Source organism: Rhinatrema bivittatum, chromosome 6 (genome assembly GCF_901001135.1).
Source record: "Rhinatrema bivittatum chromosome 6, aRhiBiv1.1, whole genome shotgun sequence".
NCBI lineage: Eukaryota > Metazoa > Chordata > Amphibia > Gymnophiona > Rhinatrematidae > Rhinatrema > Rhinatrema bivittatum.
In genome coordinates this window covers 325,042,158-325,066,774 of record NC_042620.1, presented here as the reverse complement: position 1 = coordinate 325,066,774, position 24,617 = coordinate 325,042,158, and the positions used below count along the sequence as shown (strand labels likewise).

General features: G+C 43.5%; 1 protein-coding gene across 5 annotated transcripts in view; it reads right to left on the bottom strand.

Annotated features, from left to right (window-relative positions):
• Positions 1-24,617, bottom strand: part of COL4A5 (collagen type IV alpha 5 chain) — a 346,840-nt gene that overhangs the window by 260,206 nt on the left and 62,017 nt on the right. The gene's annotated exons all lie outside the window — the stretch shown is intronic.

Here is a 24,617-nt window from a genome sequence, read left to right as displayed (position 1 = left end):
ACAGCACAACTCTCCCCATTCCTAGCTCCCAAAGAGCAAGTCCCCACACAAAAATAAAAAGGGAAGATGCTCAGAACAGAAACAGCACAATGGTTAGCAACCCCCACATAGAGGTGCGCGAGCAAATTCCAATTAGTAGTCATGGGCTACAAAAATAAATAAAACCACATTCAATATCCTTCTGTCTGGGACATAACATATTGCAACTATTGTGCAGACCTTAGAGAATCCGGTGGTAACCGGGGGGCGAAGCGGGGGACGGTCCTGCGATAGCTGGCAGCGACTCCGCGGTGCGATCGCTGCCGGCTTTCGCGCCGAATAACTACACCATAATAGGTGTATTCAACGCGAAACTGGCGGTAATAAGGGATCTTACCTTTCGCTGCCAGCGATTTGTCCGCAGCGTCGGCCCTCGGTGCGCCCCGACCTCCTCTTCCGGGGCCAACTCCACCCCGAGCTAGCTATCGCACGCTAAAAGTCCCTTTTCGCGTGTGATAGCGTTAGAGAATGACCCCCTTAGTGTTAGAGGAATCTAAAGTACATAAGAAATTGCCATGCTGGGTTAGACCAAGGGTCCATCAAGCCCAGCATCCTGTTTCCAACAGAGGCCAATCCAGGCCACAAGAACAAACACTAAGAAGATCCCATGTTACTGATGCAATTAATAGCAGTGGCTATTCCCTAAGTAAACTTGATTAATAGCCATTAATGGACTTCTCCTCCAAGAACTTATTCAAACCTTTTTTGAACCCAGCTACACTAACTGCACTAACCACATCCTCTGGCAACAAATTCCAGAGCTTAATTGTGCGTCGAGTGAAAAAGAACTTTCTCCGATTAGTCTTAAATGTGCTACTTGCTAACTTCATGGAATACCCCCTAGTCCTTCTATTATTCGAAAGTGTAAATAACAGAGTCACATCTACTCGTTCAAGACCTCTCATGATCTTAAAGACCTCTATCATATCCCCTCTCAGCCGTCTCGTCTCCAAGCTGAACAGCCCTAATCTCTTCAGCCTCTCCTCATAGGGGAGCTGTTCCATCCCCTTTATCATTTTGGTTGCCCTTCTCTGTACCTTCTCCATCACAACTATATCTTTTTTGAGATGCGGCGACCAGAATTGTACACAGTATTCAAGGAGCGGTCTCACCATGGAGCGATATAGAGGCATTATGACATTTTCCGTTTTATTAACCATTCCCTTCCTAATAATTCCTAACATTCTGTTTGCTTTTTTGACTGCTGCAGCTCACTGAGCAGATGATTTTAAAGTATTATCCACTATGACACCTAGATCTTTTTCCTGGGTGATAGCTCCTAATATGGAACCCAACATCGTGTAACTACAGCAAGGGTTATTTTTCCCTATATGCAACATCTTGCACTTGACCACATTAAATTTCATCTGCCATTTGTATGCCCAATCTTCCAGTCTTGCAAGGTCCTCCTGTAATGTATCACAATCCGCTTGTGATTTAACTACTCTGAATAAATTTTTATCATCCGCAAATTTGATAACCTCACTCATTGTATTCCTTTCCAGATCATTTATAAATATATTGAAAAGCACTGGTCCTACAAATCCCTGAGGCACTCCACTGTTTACCCTTTTCCACTGAGAAAATTGTCCATTTAATCCTACTCTGTTTCCTGTCTTTTAACCAGTTTGTTATCCATGGAAAAGACATCGTCACCTATCCCATGACTTTTTACTTTTCCTAGAAGCCTCTCATGAGGGACTTTGTCAAACGCCTTCTGAAAATCCAAGTATACTATATCTATCGGTTCACCCTTATCCACATGTTTATTAACCCCTTCTAATGATATTGAAACAGTTAAACAAGAAATGTCTGCTTAGAAGTTGATGCAGGATTTACTAAATCCTGCATCAAAGAATCTCTCTCAAAAATCCACCATCAAAGAATCTCTCTCAAAAACTATCAAATTCTGGGATAACTGCCTTCTAAAAATTGATAACCTCCTATCCAGCCTAAATCTAATCCTAAATTCATCAAAAACCGAACTTCTTCTTATTTCCACCGAAAACAGTAACTTCGCCTCAAATCCTCCAACCGGCTTTCAAACATCACAAGTAAGAGACCTAGGAGCTGTCATTGATAATCGATTAAACCTAAAATCTTTTATTAATCAAACCACCAAGGACTGTTTTCATAAACTCCACGTCTTAAAAAGAATCAAACCACTTTTCCACTCACACGACTACAGAACAATCCTGCAATCAATAATCTTCTCTAAGTTAGATTATTGTAATTCCATTCTATTAAGCCTCCCGTCTTCTCACACTAAACCCCTCCAGATGGTTCAGTACACGGCAGCCAGAATATTGACCAACACAAGAAGAAGAGACCACATATCTCCTATTCTCAAAGATCTGCACTGGCTGCCAGTCCACTATAGAATCCTATATAAGTCTATTACCATCATCCACAAAGCTATCCATCAACTCTCTCCGCTTAACCTTCAAATCCCATTCAAAAAACATATCTCAGCCAGACCGATCAGGGAGTCCTACAAAGATTCACTACAGGTTCCTCCTTCCAAGACCTTTAAACACAAAACCCTCAGAGACAGGGCTTTCTCCGCAGCCGGACCTTCTTTGTGGAACTCCATCCCACCTGACCTGAGACAGGAACCCAGTCTTCCAACATTTAGAAAAAGACTTAAAACCTGGTTATTTATGAAAGCCTTTCCAGACACCAATCCGAATCCCTAATTCTCCTTAAGCAACGCTGATTACCTAACAAGGTAACCAATAACTTTGCCATGTTGGCAGGCTTCTTTATTCTCTGTTAACCACTATCACCGCTTCACTATTCCAAGTTATATCTCGTCCCTGTTTTATTGTAACTGCTATGTTTTTCTTTTTTGCACCTGTTAATGTTATTATTATTCTCTGTTGTCACACCCTGTTAATTGTAAACCGGCATGATGCGATCCCCTTCGCGAATGCCGGTATAGAAAAAACTCAAATAATAAATAAGGAAAATCAGTTATTACATAATAAAATTAAAAGTTTGGAGAATACTCTTCGTGGGAAGAATTTACATTTCACAAATTTTCCTAAAATCTTACAAATCTCTGCAAAAGAAATATCTCATGGAAATATTGAAATTACCAGAGATGGCGATACCACCTGTTGCTAAAGTGTATTATATGCCTCCTCATAGGAGAAATGAACATTTAGTGCAATCTCAGGAATGGCCTCTATATCTCCAAGAAATGCATCTCAAATACTAGAATCATTGGATAGTGACTTGGCACAACCTGCTACATTTCCTTTGCATTCGATATGGACTGAGGCTGGTTTCTTATAGATTATATTTCAAATATCGTACTGAATTCTTGTATTGTCTAAATGTTAGAGTTTCTCCAGATGTCTCGAGAGTTATATAAGAAAAAGGACAACTATTTTTCTTATTGAAACATAGGGTCCTGCAGATTGTACTAACATTTCCGTGTAAATGCTGTGTTAAATATAAAGGCTGCTCTTATGTATTTTTCTTCCATTTCTCTGTGATAAAGCGTTAATCCGGTCTGAGAGTAGTAGGGCAGCCCAGTCTCTTCCTCCCCCGGATAGCCGAGTGCCTTATATTTTTTATTTATTTTATTTAAAAACTTTTATATACCGGTATTAGTATGCATACATCATACCGGTTTACAATGTAACTTTAAAGGTAGAAATTACAATGAACAGGGAGGGCGAACAAGGAGGAGTATACAAAGAGCAGGAGGTGGAGGAATTAAAGCAATAAATAAAAACTGCAACGGACTATTTACAGGAATATACAAGGCGTAGGCAAGATACTTGCAGAAGTCGGTGTACTTAATCAGGGTAGGCTTGTCGGAAGAGCCATGTTTTAAGTTTTTTTCTGAACTTGGCGTAACATGGCTCTAGCCTGAGAGTGGTAGGGAGGGTGTTCCATTGTTTAGGGCCTGCAATGGATAGTGCACGGTCCCTAGTAGAGGAGAGGTGGGCTTTTTTCAAAGGGGGAATGGAGAGGGTGCCTTTGTTGACAGTGCAAGTGGGTCGTTCAGTGCGTATAGGACGAAAGGGTTCATCCAACCAATTGGAATTGTGCGAGTGGATGGACTTGTGCACTATGGTTAGAATTTTGAAGAGAATTCGGGATGCGATGGGGAGCCAGTGGAGTTCTTTGAGTATTGGGGTAATGTGATCAGCTTTCCTTGAGTTGGTGATGACCCTGGCGATGGCATTCTGGAGCATTTGTAAGGGCTTGGTGGTGGAGGAGGGTAGGCCAAGGAAGAGGGCATTACAGTAGTCCAGCTTTGAGGAAAGGGTGGCTTGGACGACGGTGCGGAAGTCATGATAGTGGAGGAGGGGTCTGAGTTTCTTCAGGATGTGAAGCTTGAAGAAACCTTCTTTGAGGATGGAGTTGATCTGTTTTTTGAGATTGAGTTGTTGATCTATGATAACCCCAAGGTCTCTTACTGTGGGTTGGGGTGTTATGACGTTGAAAGCTGGATCGTTGGAGATCGGTGGTTTGGGAGGGAGGTGAGGAGAGATAAGGAGCAGCTCTGTTTTGGAGGAGTTTAGAGCGAGGTGGATGTTGGTGAGGAAGTCATTGATGTTGGCAAGACATGTGTTCCAGAAGGCAAGGGCATCTGAGAGAGAGTTGTGAATGGGAATGACGATTTGAACGTCATCTGCATAGAGGTAGAATTTGAGGCCGAGGTCTGTGAGGAGCTGACATAGAGGTGTGAGATAAATGTTGAAAAGGGTGGAGCCTTGTGGGACACCTTGAGACAAGGGATAGAGTGTGGAGTTGGCGTTTCCTATCTTGACGGAGAACTTTCTGTTAGATAAGTAGGATTTAAACCATAGTAGGGCTAGGCCTGAGATGCCTATTTCGGATAGCCGGTTGATGAGGAGGTTATGGTTGATGGTATCAAAGGCAGCTGAGATGTCGAGTAGGGCGAGGAGGTAACAGTTGCCTCGGTCCATGCCTATGAGTAAGTGGTCCGTGAGGGAGAGCAGGAGGGTTTCTGTATTGAGGTATTTACGGAAGCCGTATTGGGCTGGATGCAGAATGTTGTTGCTTTCTAGATATTCTGTAAGTTGGATGCTTACAATCTTTTCCATAATTTTGGATAGGAAGGGCAGGTTAGAGATAGGGCGGAAGTTAGCGGGGTCTTTAGGGTCTAGTGTTGGTTTTTTTTAGGAGGGGCTTGACAATAGCTTGTTTAAGAGCATCTGGGACAGAGCCTGAAGAGAGGGAGGAGTTTATGATGTCTGCGATGGGTTTGGATATAGTGTTCGGGATGGAGAGGAGGGATTTTGTGGGAATGGTGTCTGAAGGGTGGGAAGCTGGTTTAAGTTTTCTGAGAATAGATTCCACTTCTTTAGCGGAAGTCAGGTCAAGGGTTTGGAGGGTGGGTGAAGTGGGGGAAGGTTGGAGGGAGGGGGAAGGGGAGGTGGATGGAGAAGGGTGTTGAAATCTGCGGAGGATGTTGGTGATTTTTGTGAGGAAATACTGGGCGATTTCTTCGCTCTTAGTGGAGGCATCATTCTCAGGGATAGTGGGCTGAGAGGATTTGGTGAGGTTGGCAACATAATTGAAAAGGGCTTTCGGGTTGTACATGTATTGGTGGATCTTAGCTGAAAAGTAGTCTCTTTTTGTTTTGAGGGTGGTTATTCTATATTGGTGAAGGGTAGTTTTGAAACTTGAGGCGAGTTGGGGTGAGGGGGCTTTACGCCAGTTTCTCTCATGCTGCCTGAGGGTATTCTTTAGGGATCTTAGTTCAGTCGTGTACCAGGGTTGATGATTTTTTGTGGGTTGGGTAATGTTACGTCTGGAGATGGGGCATAGTTTGTCAGCAATTTCAAGAGTCATGCTGAGCCAGGATTTGATGGCAGTCTCTGGACTGGAGCAGTCAAGGCTAGTGGATGTGTTGGAAATGGCAAGAGCCAGTTCATCTCCAGAGCAGGGTTTCCTGAAGGTGAAGGTGGTGTTGTTTGAGGGAGTGGGGGGTAGTAGGGAAGTTAAGGGGGAGGAGGGCTTTTATGAGGAAGTGGTCTGACCAAGGTACAGGGGAGCAGGTGGGGGGGTGGGATGGTAGGAAGCAGTGGTTGATGAATATAAGGTCAAGGGAGTGACCAGCTTGGTGCGTGGGGGAGGCAACAATTTGTCTAAGGCCTAGAGCTTGGAGTGCAGTAAGGAATGCCTCACAAGAAGGGGTAAGGGGGGTGGCATCGACATGGAGGTTGAAGTCTCCTAGTATGATGGAAGGGATTTCAATGTTTATGTTGGCAGATAAGAATTCAATTAAGGGGGAGGGGTCCCGTTCGATGGATCCAGGAGGGGCATAAATGAGACAGATTTGCAGTGAGGGGGCTTTGAAGAGGCCAATTTCTAGCTTGGAGGGTGATGTGGTGTGGGAGAGTTTGAGATTAAGGTGTTTCTTGAAGGCTAGGAGGATGCCACCTCCTCTTTTCTTGGGTCTTGGAATGGATAGGAATTCGTAGGATTGTGTAGGTAGCTGGTTCAGGAGGACAATGTCTGTTTCTTTGAGCCAGGTTTCCGTGATGGCACAGATGTCTGGCTTGGTGTCAGTGAGGAGGTCATTTAGGATGGGGGTTTTTTTGGAGAGTGATTGGGCGTTGAACAGAATGATGGAGAGGGTAGTGAGTCCAAGGAATTGGTTGAGGGGGGTAGTGAGGATAGGGAGGAGGGATTTGTAGGGGGGGGTGGGACGGGGGGGATGGGAATGGGGGAGTCTGTTGTGGGGGAGGTGGATGCGGTTGATGTGTTGTGTGGTCATAGTGGGTGGGTAGGCAAAGGAGGAGGGAGGGAGAGGGGGTAGGTAAAAAGGAAACTGAGAGGATATAGGGTAGTACAAGGCGGGGATTAAGGTATCAAGGAGTTAAACTGAGAGAAGGGCACTGAGGAAAGGGCACAAAGCTGATTAGGTAGGGTAAGAGGTGTAAATAGTGTACCATGCAGGTTATACAATGCAGGTCAGACAATGCAGGTTATACAGCTTAGATAACATGCACAAATAACAGAATAGAGCAATTTAAGGTGTTAGGGGGAGTAGTCCAATGGCTGGGAGGCAGGCTCATGAGCACCTGTGAGAGGTGGGATAGGCACTTTGAGGAGGTGCCCACTCACTCGGAGGTCCTGGAGCTGGATGGGTCTTGGCTGAGAGGCTGGCAAGTGAGCGGCGATACTTCAGGGTCAAAAGGGACTGCTGGGTGAGAAGGAGGTCCGTGTAGTACTTTAGGGTCTTCCAGGGTCCTTCAGGGCAGTCCGAAGGGGCTGCCCGAAGGGGCGCTCAAAGGGGCAGGCCCCTTTGTCGCGCTCCTTCGGCGCGTGACGCTTGACCAGGTTAGATTTTTATAGATGACTCTTTTTTGTGTCGCTCAAAAGTGATGTCATCAATATGGGTCTTAGCATCCAGCTTATAGTGATGTAATGCCCGTTGACAGCTCTGCTTCATAATTTGCAGTGCATTTCCTTAATGTAAAGAGTGGTTTATTCTTTTTTGAAATCTTTGGATCCTTTATTGTGGACCGGTGGGATTGAAGAATTTATCTTTTGTATTTCCTTATTTTTTCTGGTGTAAGTAAGATATATATTTTTCCTTTCTTCTTTCTCTTTTCTAAATTCAGGATGTTTCTTGATATTTTGTGGAAACTGAATAAATAAAACATTGAGTTTTTTTGGGGGCGGGGATTTCAAGACTGCTGTATGCTGTGATTTAGGATTATGTTAATACACATTCACTGGTCTCCTGTTTGATGCACACGGAGAGGGTCACTGACCACGCAAAGCCCCCTGGCCATCCTGGGGGGGGGGGGGGGCGGAGAGGAAACCCTAGGGTTTTATTCACTCAGGGGACAGGAGCCTCTTCTACAATACTCAGTCCAACACTGTTGTCCATCAGGAAAAACTTTACAGATGAAAACGGATGGCAAAACACAAAGTTAAAAAAACAAAAAAAATTAGTCCACATAGGATAGTGCACTGATTCTGTAACAAAGAGTCCACAGCACAAAAAACCCAAAACCAACAAACCACAGTCTCTCCCCAACTCTTCCTCAAACAGGTCAGCTCGTCGGGTAGCCTCTTCCTCCCTGGGCCCTCCCAGAACCTGTTTGGTAGCTGCACCCCTTCCCTCGGAAATCCTTGGGTCAGTCTTTGACTCTTGTGACCTTCTCAGGCAGGCTGCCCTTTTTCCTGGCACCTCCCAGTACACCGGCTCCACCAAACTCTGCCACAAACTTCTCCCCCCTCTGGCATTTCTGCTGGGTGACAGGTCCTATGGAGCCCCTCAGTGGGAGAGGAGTCTCCCAGGACTCCAGAGCTTGCAATCCGCATTACTGCTCAAATGTCAACTCTTCTCCTAACCCCCCAGCCACCCTGCTCGTGGGGAGGAGTTTTTATACTACTCCTTTACCCTTCCCCATAGGGAGTGGTCTCCTTACCGCACGGTGACATGGCCAGAAAATGGACCTCCTCGCCACACTGTACATTTGTTTTAGTGGTTAGCATCTAGGAGCAAGTACTTACAGGACTGAGTGAGAAACGATCTAAGTAAAGTCACAATATCCCTCTTGCTTTCTTTGTAGCAGGACTTGCACTTTATTCAAGGAGAGGACTTCCCTCCAGCCCTCCTGGCTGTTGGATGGTATATATGGTGCCCACTTATGTAAGATGCAGCAAGAGGTGGGTTCAACAATGGTTTATAAAAGCTCCCTGAAAGCAGCACGTCACAGCAGAAAGTAGGATATTCTAAGCAGCTTCCAATTTCAGCTACAAATAGGAAAGGTGGCTGTCACAAAGCTCCCCTTCTGCAACCTCTTACCTGCCCCTAAAGGTTTGTTCACCACCTCTAGCTCTTTCTGACATGCACCTTCACAATCGGCAAGAGACACGCAGACACCAGTACGATCCGTCAGACCTCTGTTCAGGCAGAACTGAAGCTACATTCAGGTAGCCTTCCCAGACTAGAAACTGTTCCAGACTGGACCTTAATAGGTAAGGGGAAGGGGGTATAAAACGAGGAGAATAAGCAGGGGAAAGATTCAGACATTTTCTCCCTCTCGGGTCCTTGCAGCTCTAACTGTGCAAAGTTATCACAGAATGGTCTTTTCTCAGATTGCTAATATGGATGTTCTACTGAAATAATGCACTAATCGACTACAGCCAAGCCGGCGGGAATCGAGGTCTCCCAAGGATGCCATCAAAACTACAGTCATTTTTTGGTTAGTGGACAGTAACTAAGATTTTATTTAATTTACCGTTCTTTTAGACCACCTTCCCAATCTTTAAAAGACCACCCAAAGCCATGCACAGTAATAGAAAAAACACAAAGTTAACGCACAGTGTACGACCACGAGTTTTCCCTCTCAGCAGTCAATTACACAGTCACAAGCTCTAACGTTCAAACATTTTCTCTGTTGCGTGAAAGCCAGAAATCTTAACCTGCACTTAACTGGGAATCCCACAAAGTAGGAGGAATCCTGGGCTCATGTGTTCACAGGCCCAAAAGGAGAGAATATTTCCCGTATCTGGTTTCCATACAGTAAAGGCTCTTGTTTGAAGGCTGAATGGCAAGCAGCTTGAATAGGATCCCGTAACCTTATACGTCCGCTTCATCTTTCATTGTCTGTGTCGGACACGTGATCTCTCTGACCGTGCACGACGCCGTGCTCGTGTGGAATGTGGAAAGCACAGGCACAGAAACCACAGAAGACGTCGGTGGATATAAAAACACACGTAGTCACACCTGCTCGATTTTCCACAGTTCATACCACATCTGGCTTCTTCTGCCTGCTCCACAGAGGTCCCTTTCTGTCTGCCCAATACACGGCTCGGTTCTGGCACCTACCACCTCTGCAGGAAGCCTATCCCAGGTGTTCACCGCCCTTCTCACGTTCCTAGACAGTGTCTTTCCCCCTTCACCTTCAGACGATAAATCTCTCGTCCTTCTGCAGTCTGTAAAAAAATAAATAAATAAAAGCTGCCTCCCGATACAAACATTCAAATATCTTGCCGACTTCAATAAAGTATCATATTTCCCCCAGGGGTGGAAAAAATATTTAGAAAATGCTGGGCACTAGCCCAGCATTTTTAAGAGCCAGGTAAAGATGTTGATACACCTGTGCTTATTTTACTCAGTTTTTTTTTGTCTTGTCTATTTTGGGGGTTTGGGTTTTTTGTATTTTTCCCCTGCTTTTGACCCTCTGCTCTCCCCTTCCAACAGCTTCACTTCCTTCCAGCTGCTGCACCGCCTCCCAAAAAAACAAAAAACGCAGCGCTCCCCAGCTGCTCTGAACAGGCTGACAGCAGGTGCCAAATTTTTAGGCATGTGATGGATTTTCCTCTTTCGTTCTTTCCTCTTGCGAGTCCATCTTCAGCTCTTTAGTTTTCCCTCTGCAAGGTTCGTAGTGCAGGACTTACACTATGGTCCTTTTCTCAGATTCGATCTCCACAGCTGTGCAGAGATTCAAGCTGGGTGGAGCAGCTCCAGAGAGGAAATAGCACTTTTTATGCATCAGGTATGCCGTTCGCTTTCCCCGCAGCTTTGTCACAGTGGGGCCGATGTAATAAGGTGCGCTGAAGCTGCCACGGGTTTGTAAGCGTGTTTTCCCGTGCAAAGCCCTATATACGGGTATGTAATAAGGATTTTATGTGTGGGAAAGAAGCGTGTACAAGCGGGCTTAGAGATCCCTGGTTTTTCTGCGCGAGTGCATGGTCATGGCATGAAAAGGAGGCAATTATCGATTTACAGGCAATGCAGGAAGCCGCGCTCTCAGGGAGATCGGGTTAGTGCAGGTTTTTTAATGTGGGTTTTTAGTGCCTGGGTCAGGCCAGGAGATAAGCGACTGTGGAAAGCAGTTTTCTGATGCTTTTGCAAGTGGCTGATGGAACAGGTAGAGAGAAGGCAGATTCTCAATGAGGCAGACTTGCCAATCTGCATGTCACACCTTCACCGGTGGTCGGAGTCTGAACATGAAGGGGTTAGATATTGTTCTACCCACCTTCAGCATCTTATTACATCGGCCCCAATGACTGGCTACCTTGAAGTTATCAGAGATGACTCCCAGGTCCTCTTTTCTGTTTAGTGACTCATCAAAAGGTATTTGGCCCTTGGATTCCTGCATCCCAAATGCACAATTTTGCGTTATTTTTTTTGAAAGGATAGTTGCTAAACCTATGATCACTTTTCCAATTTTTAAAGTTTCTTTTTTTTTTTTTATTACATTTGTGTGCCTCACTGCAATGTTTGCTGTTGCAGATTTTCACATCACATGAACACAAGTTACACTTAAGCCTATAAAGATCTTGAAAAGAACTGGGCCAAGCACCAAGTCCTCTGGCGCCTGACTGGTCCCTTTCGGGCTCCATTGCTCGCATTTCTCACCTAGCTTTAAAAATTGTCCTTCCACCTCTCAAGAATGGCTACACTGCTCACCAGCCTCATGCAGAAATCCAGATGGGGTGCAGTAAATGTGGCCTATCTACTTGTCTCACCAACATGATTTCTAGCTTGTGTTGCTGAACAGCCAGTTAAACCTTTTTTCCCAGCTTCAGATACCAGAGAAACTGTTCTTGAATATCAAACATGTGTTAGAATGATGACCACTTCAACACTCATTGAGAACAAGGCATCAAGGACAGCCACAAAGACTGCAGAACCTGATACAGATGCGATAGTCTCTCTGGAAGCCCAGTTAATATGGATACAAATTGCAGCTGTGACAGAAGCAGAGAGAAGAGGAAAGGGAAAATAGAGTTGAAAAACCGATGCCTTCTCAGGAGTTTGTAGGAGGTCGCAAAATGAATTGTTAGCTTACAGGAGCCTTTCCTTCAACTGAAAATACCTTCAGGAAGTCAACAATCTCAAGCTGCTTTGGGTGAAGGGACCATTGATGAAGGGGGCAAGAAGGAGAGAGAGAGAGAGAGAAAGCAGGAACAGGTCCAATTAGGGATCTTAAAATATTCAAACAGCAACTAACCACCAATCAAGAAAAAAAGAGCTTTAACTGCAGAAATCTAAACCAAGCAATATCAAAATGATGTCACAGGGTGGCAGTGTAGTAAAGAAACATATACATACACTGTGGAGGGAGAACATAGACATAGAAACATAGAAATGATGGCAGAAGAAGACCAAACGGCCCAACCAGTCTGCCCAGCAAGCTTACACACTTGTTTTTTTTTCTCATACTTATCTGTTACTCTTGGTCCTTAGTAACCTTTCCCTTCCACCCCCGCCATTAATGTAGAGAGCAGTGCTGTAACTGTAAGTGACGTATCTAGCTTAATTGGTTAGGGGTAGTAAGCGCCTCAATAAGCAAGCTACTCCCACGCTTATTTGTTTACCCAGCCTGTGCAATTCAGTCCTTGTTTGTTGTTGTCTGAATATAAATCCACTTTTCTTCATTCCCCCTGCCATTGAAGCAGAGAGCTATGCTGGATATGCATTGAAAGTGAAGTATCAGGCTTATTTGGTTTGGGTAGTAACTGCCGCAACAAGCAAGCTACTCCCCGCTTTTTTGTGAATGCAAATCCTTTTTTGCACATTTCCTCTTGCTGTTGAAGCAATGTTGGAATCGCATTAACCATGTGTATGTTTATTGAATAAGGGTATTATCTCCCACAAGCCACCCTCTCTTCATTCACATCCTCTGGACTTTATGGATTCACAGTGTTTATACCACGCCCCTTTGAAGTCCTTCACAGTTTTGGTCTTCACCACTTCCTCCGGAAGGGCATTCCAGGCATCCACTACCCTCTCCATGAAGAAATACTTCCTGACACTGGTTCTGAGTCTTCCTCCTTGGAGCTTCAAATCGTGACCCCTGGTTCTGCTGATTTTTTTTCCAACGGAAAAGGTTTGTCATTGTCTTTGGATCATTAAAACCCTTCAAGTATCTAAAAGTCTGTATTATATCACCTCTGCTCCTCCTCTCCTCCAGGGTGTACATATTTAGAATCTTAATCTCTCCTCAAAAGTCATTCGATGAAGACCATCCACCTTTTTGGTCGCCCTTCTCTGGACCGCCTCCATCCTGTCTCTGTCCCCTCGGAGATACGGTCTCCAGAACTGAGCACAGTACTCCAGGTGAGGCCTCACCAAGGACCTGTACAAGGGAATAATCACTTCCCTTTTCTTACTCTATATTCCTCTCTCTATGCAGCCCAGTATTCTTCTGGCTTTAGCTATCGCCTTGTCACATTGTTTCGCCGACTTCAGATCGTTAGACACTATCACCCAAAGGTCTCTCTCCTGCTCCATGCAAATCAGCCCACCCCCAATCGATTACCACACCCCATATGCATGACTCTGCACTTCTTGGCATTAAATCTCAGCTGCCATATCTTCGACCACTCCTCCAGCTTCCTTAAATCCAGTCTCATTCTCTCCACTCCTTCCGGCGTGTCCACTCTGTTGCAGATCTTAATGTCATCCGCAAAAAGACAAACCTTACCTTCTATCTCATCCGCTATGTCACTCACATAGATATTGAACAGGACCGGTCCCAACACCGATCCTTGCGGCACTCCGCTTAAAACCGCTCTCTCTTCAGAGTAAGTTCCATTTATCATCACACATTGACTTCTGTCCATCAACCAGTTTGAAATCCAGGCCACCATCTCGGCACTCACTCCTAAGCTTCTCACTACTGCTATGGTTACCTCAAAGAAACCAATTGAGTTTGCTAGACAAGATCTTCCCCTTTTGCCTAGGATCCTATAACCTGCATGGTTATATCCTTCAGAGATTTTTTTTAGTATCTTAAGACAGCACTGAAAGTGTACAACAAAAAACCAAGATTCATGACAAGAAGTCAGATCTACAGATAACTACGAAACTAACATATTGCAGATGACAGTTTTCAGCAAAATTAGTTCCCCTTCACAGATAACGGTGGTGGGGCTGCTTGGCAATAGTGATCATAATATGATCAAATTTGAATTAATGACTGGAAGGAGGACAGTAAGCAAATCCACTGCTCTAGCACTAAACTTTCAAAAGGGAAACTTTGATAAAATGAGAAAAAAACTGAAAGGAGCAGCTACAAAGGTAAAAAGTGTGCAACAGGCGTGGTCATGGTTAAAAAAATACCATCCTAGAAGCACATTCAGATGTATTTCACACATTAAAAAAGGAAAGGCGGAAAAATGATTACCAGCATGGTTAAAAGGGGAGGTGAAAGAAGCTATTTTAGCCAAAAGATCTTCATTCAAAAATAGACATTGATAAGACAGGCTAAGAGAGAATTTGAAAAGAAGTTGGCTGTAGAGGTAAAAACTTACAAAAACATTGTTAAATATATCCAAAGCAGAAAGCCTGTGAGGGAGTCAGTTGGATCGTTAGATGATCAAGGGGTTAAAGGGGCACTTAGAGAAGATAAGGCCATCGCGGAAAGATTAAATGATTTCTTTGCTTCGGTGTTTACTGAAGAGGATGTTGGGGAGATACCCGTTCCGGAGAAGGTTTTCATGGGTAATGATTCAGATGGACTGAATCAAATCACGGTGAACCTAGAAGATGTGGTAGGCCTGATTGATATACTGAAAAGTAGTGAGGGCAGCAATCCAGGATTAGCAGCCAGGTGTCCAATCTGGATTTCTTTATTGAGCAGTAACACGAATATGTAAACAAGCCCGACTCAGGCCGAGTTTCGCCCTCTTACAATGGGGCTACATCAGGGGCTACAACATACAATAAATAACACATACTCAAATAATAAAAACATGACTAAAACATACAGATAAAATGGTAGCATAAATGTGTGGTGTAACATAAAATACAGAATGTGATCAGCTTACATTAAAAAATACATGTGGCACATCATTAGACCAAATCACAAAATATATTGCCTTTACCTCAACTTATGTCGTGTTTTGGTTAGTGAATATCCAGGTCTTAAATAAGACTGTGCAAAAACTAGTCTGTAATTTCAAAAAAAATTAATTCATTTATTAAAATGCAATGATAAAACTAATGTTGCAAAATGTCTTATAACTGGCTGGCATGTCAAAAAAATGTAAAAAAGAGCACTATGGAATAATATATAACTCAACAACGCTACCTAAAGCAATAAACAAATGTCCCAATATTGCGAAAAACTAAGACACACTGTAAGTGGTAATAATGAAATTGTCACCCAAAACTGGAAAAATCAATTATAAAAAAATGAATAAATAAGAATACCATGGATTTAGCATATATATCACGGCAGCACTATCTGCCACAGTTTAATCTAATGTCCATACTGTTACAGCTACAACTTATAACGCTATTGAAAACAAAAAGAACAATATAAATTTTAGAATCAAAAAACAAAAGATATATATAAAAAGTAAAGCACTATTAAACTTCATGTATTACACAACAAATAGTCCATAAAATTATTAGAACTCACATATAGTTAAAACAACTTCGACTACTTGGTGTGCCGCTAAGAAACTCGTATCTTCCTCATACAATAAAATAAATACTCACTATTAAACAGGCTTGGGAAATCATGTATGGGCAGCGGCACCTCTGTCTCTCATTCGATCATAAATACAAGGGTTTTCAATGTGCCGGTGTCTTGTTTAAAAAATGCCGTCATTCAAGAAAGAGAGGCATGATTAGCAAAAAATGTCAATATATTCTGAACTACTACTGTTACGTGCTTACAAATAACAGATAGCTGGTCCCAAATTACAAATCACTATTAATGAGCAAAATAAACATTAAAATATATGGCCATTGGTCCATAAATACGGATGTGCGCAGTAGCGCCTCTATATTATTCAAAAAAATGTAAGGACTCTAAACAACCAACATTATCCCACGGGCTAGAGCTAACATCATACAATTAAAATTAAATAAATACGATTGCCATTAACTTCACATGCATGTCGCGGCACCGTTGTATATTATTTCTAAACCGTGGCAGCTAAACCCGCGACTTGTGCCGCTATAGAAGGTGCACCGGGAAGCTCGTATGGAAATAAAATAAAAAAACAAAACATTTTTTTTAATCCCCCAAAAAAATGGAGCACTCAAATTACATGTGTATCACACAAAGTTAAAACCTACATATAAATTAAATTTTTCATATTTCAAATTCTTTAAATCATTGGTGAAACTATCAAGATTTTTCTTGCAATCTTTATAAATAATCTCAAAACAAATCATTTTGTTGCAAATACTCCAATTGTTCATCCAATGTTTGTTTCAATTTCTCTTCTCTTTTCTTAGATGTCTTAATAATCAAAATCATGAGATCTAGCGAACATTATTGAGCATGGCTTCCCAGGATGCCATAAACTCTAGGCAGGAATACATATTATGAACATGAGAAAAGAAAGTAAATTGATAATCTTCCATGTGTTTGTTACCTCATGCATCTACCGAGCACAATTCATACCATAAAAACCCTCACCCATATTTGTTTGATGCTTCTTTGGATTTTTAGAAGGGCGCCAATCTATTACTGGATTATCTGTTATAGTGAGGTTACCCCCAAAATAAATAGCGTAGCCCTCGCATTGTGCTATTTTGGAAACAATATTGGAAAAAAAACTCTGCAAATATTGATTTGGTGCAAAAAGGACCTTATCAAAAAGCGATCCTATAACAAAAGGAATACTTTTATTAACCAGAATCGCTACACCCATTTTCTATCAGAGAAGGAGGTGAAAAAGAATTGAGCCACCCATTCTCTGTGCAATTTAAGAAGCATCTCAATGACAGTGAACATTTCCTGTCAAAAAAACAAAATATTGACATTAGTTTTATGCAACGCATTCAAAATCTTAATTGAATGAAGACCATCAATACTGAGAGAACACAGGTTAACATTAGCCATATGCAAACCAACCAACTAAAATCCCAATGAAAAGAAAGCCATCGAAAATCTCTGAGGGTCCCCAGCCAAAAGCCTCCTCCACAGAATAATAAGAAGCTGGTATTTTAATACAAACTAACACCACACCAATAGGATCACTCAAAAATGACCATACATACAAACTGAATTCATACACCCCCCCCCCCCCCCCCCATAGAGCCCCAAAATGAAACTGTGTCCCAAATCCCCTAAAACAGCATGGAAACCAAATCCAACAAGGGAATAGACTCCTTCGGTCCCAGATGGTCGTAAGGCGCACTAAATTCAAGGGGGCACTCCAGGAACAACTCCATAGCACAGAAACCCAGCAGAGAAAGTTCAAGCCTAGAAATAAACCATTCATAGTAAAGTCAAGAGACTACAGGGACAATAAGAACTATGCAGCCAAGCTCTGAAACCAGGCAATCTGTTATATGCCCAGATGTTAAAGAGGTAATCAGCTGCTCAATGAATACTTTCACTTCCTCTTTGATCAGATAAAATCTCGTACCCCCGTTATAGAATGCTGTCAGCACTCATTTTATATACAAAATTCAAATATTGGATAAACATACGCCTAGGACTAGCCGCGTCAATATATGGGCCCATTTGATGAACTCTCTCCACGTGGCTAGGACGCAGAGATTGATCCAGACCCGACCATATCAATGATTCTCCTTGCAGGGATTCTAGCAAACCCAAAATTCACACATTGTTTCTCCAGCTTCTGTTTTCTAAATCATCAGTCTTTTCCTCAAGTAGCTGGTTTTTCTTCTGCTGAAGAGAGGAATCGATATTGTCAAGCCGTTCCATGTGCTGTGTCACAGCTTGGTCTAGAGCCGTAATGCTGCTCGAATGCTGAGCAAGCTCCACATGCAGCTCATCCAGTGAGGACTGCATTTTTTTTTTTTAAAGCTGATCATTGACTGCTGCAGAAACCGCATGGGTTAGGTCCCATAATGCAGATTCTGAAATGCTTTCCGGGGGGAGGGGGGTGTCACATTTTCTAACACCATTGTATTTTTGTGGGTCACTGCAGCTTTTTTTTCCATACAGGCTTTTTGACTACTCGACATTTCCTGTGTCTTCCAAAGAAGAAAATTGTCCATGTGAGGCAGAAGATTAAGAAAAACAATTGAGTAAGCTGAATTCCAGAAAAAGAATTCAAAAGGGGGGTTTATTATTGTAAACCCGGGAGCCCGAGCTGCTTACCTCCCTTTGGCAGAGTTATTTCTTTGACAATCACCGATGACTAACAGGTTGGTGGTTTTCCACGTTCTTTTTTCCCACTCTTGTGGAACGGCGCTCGTGTCTCTTGGAACCTCTCCTAACCATGAAGGGTACACTCAGTACCAGCTTTCACGCCTGCAGTGATGTATCCCGTCAGGCCCCACAGCCTTATCTACTGTGGGTTGTGTTAGTACCTTGAATACTTTCTTCTCAGCAAATGGTAATGTGCTCAGCCCATAGTCCTTGTGTCCTTCATCTTCTCCTTCTAATGAAAATCCCTCACCAAAAGATTTTTTGATTCTTCGCTTCGCTAAACCTGCTCACATTAATTCATTGTACTTTCTCCTTTTTCAGTCTTTTATTCCCTTCCTTTGCTGATTGGACAAGACCTTCCTCTGATTGAGCCTTTGGCAGAATAACCGCCCTTCCTCTCTCGTTTCTCTCGGTAAGTTTGCTTGTCTGTCTTTATTTCATAAAGCTTTCCTTTTTTGGTAATAACCTATGGTTTCTTCATTCTGTTCCCCTTGCTTGCATGCCGGAAAAAAATGTATTTAACTGCAAGCAATATAGGGTAGAGATGTGAATCGGAACCAGAATCGGATCCGATTTCAGTTCCGATTCACATCTCTATAGGGTTCATCACCTCTATAGAATCAATCCAACCAACCACCACAGGTGCCCAATTCTGAAAAGACAAACAAATGTAATAATATAGGGGTGGATTTTAAAAAGGTGCGCGCAGGTGTACATGTGCGCGCATGTACCCGGCACGTGCAAGTTATAAAGTCAGGGGTCGGCGCGCTGCCTTCCCCCGTTCCTTTCTCCCTAACCTGACCTTCCCATAACCTTTCCCCTGCTAGTCCTACTCTAACTCCCCCCCACCCCCCGTCCTTTGTCTTACCTTTTACGCCTGCCTCCGGACAGTCTGCCGGCACGCAATGGCCGCTGTGTCAGAGGCCTCTGGCCCCACCCCTTTAGCAAAGCCCCGGGACTTACGCGTGTCCCGGCCCACGCAAGACAGGTTACGCGCATAAATCTGGAGGATTTATGCGCGTAACCTTTTTAAAATCCGGTCTATATTTTTTTTTAAATTAAAAATGAAGATGGAAGAGAAGCACTGCTTGGTTGTGGTCTATCCTCCGGTAACCTCTGAAGCTGAGCCTCCCTTAAATCCTTAAAGAGCTATTCTAGTTCTTCGCTGAACAAGAGGCCTCTCCTGAAGAGGAGTTTACACAAGCCTGCTTTGGAGACCACGTCTGCTACCCAGTTCCTGAGTCAAGCAGCCGCCTTGCCGCCATTCCTGGGGCTGTAGCCCAGGAGGTTATTCTGATGAGGTTATACAGGGTATCTGCAAGAAGGCCACTCCCAATTCTATCCTTCCTGAATTTTCGGTGTCTGGCAATTGCTGTACCCAACACACCATCGCCTGCGCTATGTAGTACTATGTAGCTCCCACAAATAGATGCTTGCACTGTGTTAGTGGTAAAGTTTTGCTTCAAAATGGCATTGATTTTCCTGTCTTGTGAATCTCTCAGTGCTGTCCCCACTTCGACTGGAATGGTAATTTTACGGGTGGCTGCAGAGACAAGCAAGGAGTTCTTAACCTCTGGTGATAAGGGGGTATACGTTTTCCATAAACTGACTGCTTTTTATGCCCCCTTGTGGGGTGTCCACCTGCTAGAGACAGAGACTGCTGAAGACTGCCTAGAACTCACTTCCCTTATAGATGGTCATTACGTCACGAGATTAAAAAAAAAAAAAAGGGAGCGATGTCCTCTGACCAATGGCTGTGCAGAAGGGAAATTCCCAAACTAATAGCAAGAGGATAAGGAATATCATCTTTAGGAGCTTTAACTGGGAAAGCTTAGACTCCATCTTTCAGATTTGGCGAGACAGGTCCCATTAAAAGGCTGGTTTTGTTAAAATTGATGTTTGAGGAGGAAATATTCTTATGCGCGTCCCTCTCCGTATTTTTCAGATTGTGCCTTAAGATCACCTGAGGCGGGCACTTAGTGCTAAAACACGTTGAATTTGTGAGCACTTCCCACAAGTAATATGGGTGAGAGTCTTTGGGATAAGAGTTGGCTTGATTTACCATATTCTGGTTTTGGGCTTGCAAGGCTGTACTGAGAGAGGTAGATTCAATATGTGTAACCCCTTTTTTGGAGGATAGTATCTCCTAGAGCACATAACTAATTTATATTTTCTGGGGCTGCTCTGGCTAACCCTTCCAACCCACACTCTCAGTTCCAGGGGGAAGCTCTCACTTATGGCCCAGATGATGTTAAAAGGTCACCAATGTGTGTGGATACTGTATTGGTGCTTCCCATGAGGTGAGAGGCTTTGATTCAGACAGGAGCAGGTCTGGGTGTTAAAATAAAGTTTACTGATTAATAATCATAAATTAAAGTCCATTATCTAGAAGTGTGAATTCACATCTGCCTGATGTGAATTCTGGGTAGGTAGGTAGGCGTCCTTCTACCAGAGCTCTGAATAGAACCCATGTTGATTTTAATTGTACAAACTCTCCCAGCGGCTCTTCGGAAATCCTAATGGAGTTGTCTCCAACTTTCCTGAAAAACAATCCTACCTTTCAGCATCTTCTTCTCAAACAACCAGCCTGTTCTGGGCCTTTGGTTGTAGAGATCTGAATGGGTCTCCTGCTCTTATTCTTCCTTCCTTCTTTCATCCTTATCCTCTGATCTTTCTGGGGGACTTCTCTTGGGAAAAAAAAATCTATGGGATCAGGCTAGTTCTCAGCTCTGAAATCCTAGTGGGTAAGGAGGATCCAAAACCTCCCCACGCTTCTTAAGTCCAAAAAATAGCTTAAACTGGATCTCTCTTCTGCCTTCACTGCCTCTGGCAGCAGGATCCATCACTGGTAGAGTGGGCTTATGGGTGTTTGGTCCCTGGTGAGAGTCCTTTTGCCCCTAAAGGGTATCAGGCTTACAGATCTATCTCTCTGTAAATTATAAGAAGTTCCATCAGGCAGGGAGTGCACTGGGAGGCGTCACTTCTAAAATAAAACTCCTTTGGGTGAAGGTGGGAGGAAAAATACATCTTTACCCTCAGACTGCTTCCTCACACTGACCCCACGGGGTCTTAATATGGCTGGGTAAATAGTGTTCAGGCATCCAATCCAGACTATCAGGCCGATACAGAAAAAGTCGCGGGAGAGCGGGCGAGCGCCCACTCTCCCGGTATGCGCACAGGCCACTCTCCTGGGCACGCGATTCAGGAGGGTGGCCTATACAAATTAGGACCCGCGGTAAAAAGAGGCGCTAGGGACACTAGCGCGTACCTAGTGCCTCTTTTTGGACAGGAGCTGCGGTAGTCAGCGGGTTTGACAGCCGGTGCTCAATTTTGCCGGCATCGGTTCTCAAAACCGCTGACAGCCACGGGGTTAGGAAACCGGACGCCGGCAAAATTGAGCATCCGGTTTTCAACCTGCGAGCCGCGGGTCCATTTTAAATTTTTAAATTTATTTTATTTTATTTTTTTTACTATTTTTAACTTTTGGGACCTCAGACTTAATTTCGCTATGATATTAAGTCGGAGGGTGCAGAGAAAAGCAGTTTTTACTGCTTTTCTGTGCACTTTCCCGGTGCCAGCAGAAATTAGCATCTACCTGTGGGTAGGTGCTAATTTCTGAAAGTAAAATGTGCGGCTTGGCTGCACATTTTACTTACTGTATCACGCGGGAATGACTAATAGGGCCATCAACGTGCATTTGCATGTTGCGGGTGCTATTAGTCTCGGGGGGGTTGGACGCCTGTTTTCGACGCGCTATTACCCCTTACTGAATAAGGGGTAAAGCTAGCGCGTCGAAAACAGGCGTCCAAATGCGGGTTAACAGTGCGCTCCGGCGGAGCCCCCTGTACTGTATATCGGCCTGTAAGTGGGGGGAGACTTAGGTGTATGGCTGGTTCTTTACAAAGTGTGTTCCAAGTCAGGGACAGTGATATCTGGTGGCCAAACAGGAGGGTCAGCCACATAGGATTACATTTTGATGCAGTTTGTATGATTCATTCTAAACTCATTGCAGGTAACAAGGCTATAGATTGAGATTAGCATCATACACTGATACCGTTTTCTTCCATCTTTTTTTTTTTACTTTTTTCAATAAATGTACTATTAAAGTTGAATTTAACTTTTTAATATTGGGCACCTCTGGTGGTTTGTTCAAAAAATAATTTCTTGCCATTTCAATACTACTTTTAATGCTATCCATAATATCCCCTACTCCTGACAAGGTTTCCTTAACATAATTTGCTTTGTTAATGTCAGCTCCTTCTTTATCTTTATTGGTGTTTACATATCACTCTATGCCATAACCCAGAGCAGTTTACATCATGATATCCATAATCATAAAACAACAATAAGTAATAAAAGCTAAAATAAACAAATAACTAAAATGGACAGATAAAATAAGGTTAAAGGTCAAGTACATACTAACAACTCTTCAAAATCATTAAAATACAAAACTGCATATTGCAGAAAGATGACGATACAATACAGATATTTAAAAGCAGGACTCAAATAAATCAGTTTAACATGTTCTTAAACATCTATGAACAAGACACAAGGTGCAGTTCCAGAAAGATGGGGGCTGCTATAGAAAAGGTGCGTTCCTGAGTCACAACTAATCAAGCGGAACCTACTGGTGGGATATCAAGCAAGGCTTGTTCTTGTGATCACAGGGCACGCGTGGGAGTATGAACCCACAGAAGGATCTTAACCCCCATGCGTCGAGTGTCAGGCAGTTGTGAACTAGCACAGCAACTTTATAAAGGATCCTCCCAAGTCTGGGATCCTCGTTCTACTATAGTTTGGTTCTGATTCAGTATTTACATGAAACCACATGGTCCAGTGATTACTGCACCTCCTCCATAAACTTGGCGATGCTGTCTCTGTTCTTCAGTACCATGTCCAGTGTTACTCTGCCATGGGTAGGCTCCTCAACTACTTCCTGTCACCATCCTGCAGATGCCACTCTCCAATGTACATCTGATAGACTTGAGTGCCCCTTTAGCAGGACTACTCTTTTGGATGGTTTCTATCATGCCCATATTGACCTTTTCCCCTGGTCATAGTAACCTATAGATTACACTTGCATAGATTTTAGACCCCAAGGCAATCCATAGCAAGTCAGCTTCTCCTCGCTCACTTTATACCTCAATGGCTTTTGTTTTGTCCTTAACAAAAACTACTCTCCCTGCCCCAACTGTTTTTTTAAACCAATCTTGTCCTTTTTTTAAAAGAAGGATATCCCAGTACAGTGAATTCCCAGTCCCGATTATCAAGAGCTGGGTCCCGGTACTGGCTGGAACCAAGGACAAGGGCAAGGGCTGGACAAGGAATGGGATTGAACAAGGGCAGGACTAGACAGGCACCAGAAGCAAGCAAACCCAAACAGGGCACAAGGCTGGCAAGATGAACGGTAAGCAGATAAGCCCAGGAGGGCAACGAGCATGGCAGAGAGGGCAGGCCGCAAGGCAAGGCAGGAGGCCTGGGTAGGCCGCAAGGCATAGCAAGACAAGGATGGCCAGGTCAAAGAGCGGGGGTGACTCCATGAAGAGGCATGGAGGGACTGGACAGGCTGGGGTAAGTAGGACTAGGGCTGAGGCATCAGGTGGCCAGTGAAGTGGTGACTTGCGCAGTTGGGAACAGGGCTCGTAGCAGGCGAAATCGTGACACAAAAAGGTCATGAAACCTGGGAAGGGTTAAAAAGATTTAAATTGGTTGGAAGGACTTTATTAGAAGAAGTTCAAACATCTCTCATCTTTACTTTTGTAAAGTTCTGGAATATTCTGGTAATGGAGTTAGCAGGACACCAAAATGGCAGATTTTATTTTTTTTTTTGGCTTTCAGGATGTTCCAGTTTGCTGAACTTTCCCCTCATTCCACCATAAAGTCTGTTCAATTTCTTCCTGGCTCAAGCAGAAAGCATCTGGCATTTGTCATACCTTGTAAGACATATTGGTCCGTTAGCATGACATTTCCTAGAGCATTAAGCGGCAGCAGATAAGGATTGTTTCCAGTTTTGTCCCCATTATGTCAGATCAGATCAGCGGCTTAAAGCTGTCAAACTGATACAGAGAAAGCAAAAGACGTTTTTACACAAAATATATCTCAGACTTTGTAGCAGCCTATTGCAGGTCATACAAACAGGGCAAACAACAAGGACGACACATTGTCGAGGTCAGGGTGAATTTTCAAGCCATCACAAAGTCATACGTTTAAACAGGGGAATTCCAGCCCCAGCAGGCTTATTTTGGCAATTCAAACAATATTTTTTGTAACATGTTTTTAAACAGACAGACACCCCCGCCACCCTAGCTCTGAAGCTACCTGTTCATGAAGCAGCGAGACTGACTTTTGGTAGTAACAACAGAAAAACCCTGAGAGTGAGGAAGGCGGCATCCATGGAAGGTGTAGACTTCCTGATCAGTGGAAAATGGAAAGGTGCATTTTGAAGACACCAATTTCTTTAATATAAGGTAAAATAAT